General features: G+C 42.9%; 1 long non-coding RNA gene across 1 annotated transcript; it reads right to left on the minus strand.

The window, feature by feature from the left end:
- Nucleotides 1-2,787: 2,787 nt before the first annotated feature.
- On the minus strand, nt 2,788-5,329 carry LOC123049076 (uncharacterized). The gene is made up of 3 exons (XR_006423439.1): nt 4,846-5,329; nt 4,539-4,698; nt 2,788-3,924 (listed from the first exon to the last, which is right to left on the minus strand). It is a non-coding gene; the product is annotated as an uncharacterized lncRNA (long non-coding RNA).
- Nucleotides 5,330-5,577: the final 248 nt, after the last annotated feature.

The following is a 5,577-nucleotide window of genomic DNA, read 5'->3' on the forward strand; positions in this document are numbered from 1 at the left end:
GGCGGAGCGCGGACATTGGCAGCGAGCGCATATGCCCATCATCAAAAGTGAGCTCCTCGAGCTGATCTAGGGCGGGGGATCGGAACCAGTCGTCAAGCTTGGCTCGGTCCTTGCCGTTGGAACGGAACTTGCCCATTCTAAGGCCTCTGGTTGGGCCAAGGTGACTGCTGAGGATCTTGGAGAACGCATCCAAGCTTTTGCGATAGCCATGGCAGAGCTCGTGGGTGTCGATGAGGTCGAGAGGGGTGGAGTTCCATAGGGGCGCCACCGCCGGGAAAGGACGGTTGTCCGCACCCCATATTTGATTCGGAGGAGGGAGATGATGACTGTCAACATATCATCGGGGAGGCTGCTGATGAAGTCTAGGCCTGCTGGAGTCTCTTGTGGTTCTTGCTCGCCCCGCCTCCGCTTGTTGGCAGCCCCGTTCTCCACCTCCGGAGTCTCCTTGTCAGCGGCGCTTTCTGATAGAAGTGGGAGTACAGGGAATATTTAGTTAAAACAGGGCAATAGAAAAGTTTATTGGTAACTAGAAGTTATTAGGTAGGAATATAGTAAGAAAATGGAATAGCAATTGGTTGCTTAAATACTACACGATTCATTTGATATTGCTGGGTAAGTCAACATGCAGATACTTGAAAAGAAAACTTACTTCAAACAAAGTCTGGACAGATGATATCGTCGGGGAAGTTAGCGTATATCTCATGACCAGGCTCTTTTATGTGCAGTGCAATTAAGTGCCAACTTTCAGTACATAAAACTTAGATTTTTTTTCCAAAGGCCAGTGCCAAAATAGGAGTCACCACGTTCATCAAATCTTACAGTAGCAACGGTTGTAAATCCATGGTTTGTGTTCAGTATGACATCCCTGCAGTCTTGATTTATATAAAGGGAAAGATTGTGCACTACAGATTATGTTGCATAGCAAGGGACGCGCTATAGAAAATGATAGGATTGTTAAAGAAAACTAGCAGTACGACCCGCGCGTTTGCGCGGCTAGATATGACATATCTTTTGAACTATCATTTAGAATGGCCAACATATATGTGTTGGAGAAACATAATTATGCTTTGCATAGACATGACATACTACCTTTTGTATTGTTTTCTTGGCAAAAACTGCCAAAGGAAGACCAATAGTTTGGGTCTTCAGCTAATTATGTAACAGAAAAACTTTGGACCGATCTTGGCCTTATCTTCTTCTACTCACCCTCGCTTATTGGTGTTTATCTTCCCACTAATAATTTTAGATGTCATTTTAGTAAGGATTAAATATAAATAGTGAATGCTCATACTTGAGATTAGTCCATCTTTTAATTCACCCACCTTCTCGTTGGCTATATATCGATATTGTCAACAGAACAGTGATAGTATTGGGGTCTTTGACTAATTCTATGTTTTGGACGGATCTTGGTATTTTCCATTTCTAATCATATTCTCATATTGGTGTCTATCTTCCCCCTAATAAGTTTTAGATGAATTTTTAATAAGGATTAAATCTAAATTTGTGAAATCTTGTACTCGAGGTTAGTCCATCTCTTCATTCAACCACCTTTTCATTGGCAATATAATGATGATTTTTACAGTTGATCTAATGCCATGTCTCCGAGATGGCTCCGAGCAAGCATATATTAATGGTGGTTAAACTATTATCTACATATATTACCAGAAATTGCCCGAACACGCGCGCGCGCGCACACACACACGCACACACGCATTTAAATCCTTTTTTTTCCTAATCTTATGTCCAGTTTTTTTGTTCACTTATAATTCTGAGCATAAATAAATATCCAATTAAATATTTGTCATCATTTGTTGCTTACAACTTTTATTGCTAAAACATCCTCTTGATTTCTCTAGACCGTAGCTTATCTTTATGGTCGTGTACGAATTGTCCGTTTCACTTTCCACTGTATATAAATTAATAATAAGTGATTATTTTTAAGCTATTTACATACATTCTCTAAATACATGAAAATCAAATTGTGAATTTTTGTGTTATTTATTATTTCAAATTTAATGGTCCAAATATAGTATTAAAATTTGACCTAGATAGTAGTAGTTTTATATCTTGTCCATCCCACGGATCAACAGATTTCATTCATCAGAAATGTCTATGATTTTGCCTGCGTGATATCCATACTACGTGTGTCTGCTAAATTCAGTTTTCCCGAAACAATTCTGTTTTTTGATGTAGATGCTAATAAAATTCCCTTTTTTTATTTCGGCTGTGACATTGGTCCGCTGAATATGGCTTGGAATTCTCCTATTGTTTTCATTTCAAATTTTAATGTGCAAAATATGGTACAAATTCTATCAACCTAATTTTAGTTTTATATTCTGTCAATCGTGTTGGTCAATGATTTCAGTCAGAACAAAGGTATGTGATTTTGCGTGTGTGGGAGGTCCATATGTGTCTATGCTGAATTTAGTTTTCTGAAAAAGATTTACTTCGAAATATATAGATTATAAATAGCATGAATGAAAAAAATGGGCGTGCATTCTTTTTCTAAGTTAAAAGTTTGATTATATCCAAATATTGTAGACATACTGGAGAGGGATTCATCAGACGCTGATTTAAATGTCTACTATCCAAAAAACAAAAAACTAAAGAAATGTCTACTATCCGAGTTGGTCGGATGATCATACTCGCAAACTGGCTATGCTACACATACAAAGTGGTTCTTTTTTTTTTTCCTTTTTTACCTCAGCGCATACACATAAATATCCTCTTTTTTATGTGTACATGTAAATATGTTTACAACTCCTGTACCAATCAGACTGCCCTCTGAATTTTTTATCATAACAGCGGGAGTGCTACCAATTTCTATACAAAATCGATTTGACGAATCAGACTGCCCTCCTATATTTTTTATAACCGTACCACTACCTTATTTTGTCCTAATATATGCACTTTCTTTCACAACCGTACTACTACGTTACTTTGTCCTAATATGCCTTTTCTCTCTTTATATGCAAACTCTTTTTTTAGCATGTACTCCCTCTGGAAAGAATTATAAGACGTTGAGGGATTTTCAGACACAGCCGACAAAAGTGCAAATAGACAATTATGCCCTTGATTTGAATTTCAAACTAGTCGTCTTCTTCCTCACGTCCCCGCATCCAGGTGCTCGTCCTCGCCGCCCAGCTTCGGTCCCCAGGCCGCGCCCAGGCGCTCGTCCTCGCCGCCCAGCTTCGGTCCCCAGGTCGCGCGCAGGCCATCCTCTCCGCGCCTAGGCCCTCCCAGCCACGCCCAGGCCCTCCCTTGCCGCGCCAGGGCGCCCTCCCTTGCCACTGCACCCAGGGAGCCCTCCCTTGCTACTCGCCTAGGTGATCCCCGCTGCGCCCACCTTGCTGCTCGCAGGTGCTCCCCGCTGCGTCCACCTTGCTGCTCGCCCTGGTGCTCCTTGCAAGAATTCAGCAACATGATCAACAGCAAGAATTCATCATAGCAGCTGGATCAAGGAGTACAACAACAGCAAGAATAAATTCTCATCATAGCACAACAGCAGTTCAGGAGATCACAGGTGCACAACAGTAGGAAGAGCAGATCAGCAGTGTACAATAGCAGGTGTAAATCAACACAGGAGTACAATTTCTCAGTACAACAGCAGGTGCAAATCAGCACAGGAGTACAATTTCTCAGTACAATAGCAGGTGCAGGTCATAAAGTACTCCTTGATCATAGCAAGAGCACCAACAAGAGGAAAAGTGGAGCACCAACACAACAGTGGAGTACTCATCATGCAGGAGTAGCACAAACAGGAGAATTTCTCATCATAGCAAGAGCACCGATAAGAATTTCTCATCATAGCAGCAGTAGCAAGAGGAAAAGTAGAGCACCAGCACAACAGCAGTAGCAACAGTACCTGAACATCGCAACAGCAACATCACAGTATGGTGCTTCCAGATCTGAACTGCTCACCACCTGCAGAAGAAGATGTTGATGTGAATATGATCCAAGAAGATGAAGCAGATCTCCAAGAAGAAGCTGCAGCAGCAGGAGGTACTCCTTGTTTGTGGAAATGCATCCATGGAGTCCTTTTTGTCGAAATGGATTATATTGTTTTAAAGTTGTTTGTGGAAATGGATTATACTCCATATGTGTTGTAAGAAAGTATGAAATGGATTATATTGTGTTGTTTGAAATGGAGTACTCCATATGTGTTGTTTGAAATGGAGTGTGAAAGTTTCTGAAATTATATGCAAGTTTCTGAATTTATTAGGAGTGCACGTTATTTATAGCGTATTATTCGTTTCAGTAGAGCATTTTGCTCTACAACTTGTAAACTTGCTCAACTGGACTCCTAAATGAAATCCTACTTTGAGCAAGAACTCTAACTACTCTTACAAGGAGTACTTTTAGACTTCCACTAGAGTACTCTAACTGCTCCTAACAGAAATCCTACTCTGAGCAAGCACTCTAACTACTGCTTGTACTCTACTCCTACTCATATTAATCTAGCAGCACCAGAAGATATAGTAGCACAAGCACTCTAGCAGTACAAGCAAAAGAACATGGGAGTACAAACAGCAACTCACTGTCGGTCGGAGAGGAACCGCGGATCAGAATGGTTAAATGATTGTCCTTTCTTCTGCAGAAATTGAATGGTTAAGTGGTTGTCCTTTCTTCTACACCAATTTTGGGATGCTGAGCATCTTCTCTGGGATTGATCCTGTGAATTGATTGTTCTCCACGTTCCTGTGAACATTCACATAATCAACATTCATGACAAGGCATGCGAGAAATTCAGTCAGATCTCTGTTTCATCATCATCAGAGAGGAGCAAGTTTGCAATACTCAACAAGCATGCGGCAAGCAATCAGATCTACAGAGAGGAATGCTCACCGACGGCGCCGACGTCCTCCTGCTCCTCCTCCACTCGTCATACTCAGCAGCAGATGGAGCGTCGCCTGCACCATGTCACTGCCGCCTCCGCTCCTCCTCATCTAAAACAGCCGCTCGCTCGTGCTCCTCCCGCCCCTCCCCCTCGTGCTCACGGTGAGACGACCAGCCGCTTCAGACCCAGCCGTCGGCATAGCTCCTCCCACAGGCTCTCGCCTCCCCTTCAGTAAAAAATCAAACTTTGTGGCGACCTTGCTGATGCAGGCGATGCGGGCAAGAGTGAGAGGCGACGGCACCAGTGAAGGCAGCCCAGACGACGCGGGGGAGAGGGAGCCGAGAGGGAGGCGAGCAGCGACGACGCGGGTGATAGGCAAGCTAGCGGCGACGACGTGAGCGTCGGAGGCAAGACGAGCTAGGGATTTCGTCGGAGGCGAGAAAAGGGGAACGAGCGAGTCGAGCGAGAGGGAGGGGAATGAGTGAGTGGGAAGAGTGAGTGACGAGGGCAAAATTGGAAACTGAAGATATTTCATAGCTTTACAAGAAATGAACGTGGAACTCTAAAACATCTTATAAATCTTTCCAGAGGGAGTACATGTAAACTTTTTTAGAGCCCGTGTACCAATCAGACAACCATCTAATTTTTTCTTTACAGCCGGACTGCTACCTTATTGTATTTGTTTAGGAATCGGACTCCCCACGAATATTTTTTTCACGGCCGAACTACCTGGATCCGGC

This window comes from Triticum aestivum, chromosome 2D, assembly GCF_018294505.1.
Source record: "Triticum aestivum cultivar Chinese Spring chromosome 2D, IWGSC CS RefSeq v2.1, whole genome shotgun sequence".
Taxonomy (NCBI): domain Eukaryota; kingdom Viridiplantae; phylum Streptophyta; class Magnoliopsida; order Poales; family Poaceae; genus Triticum; species Triticum aestivum.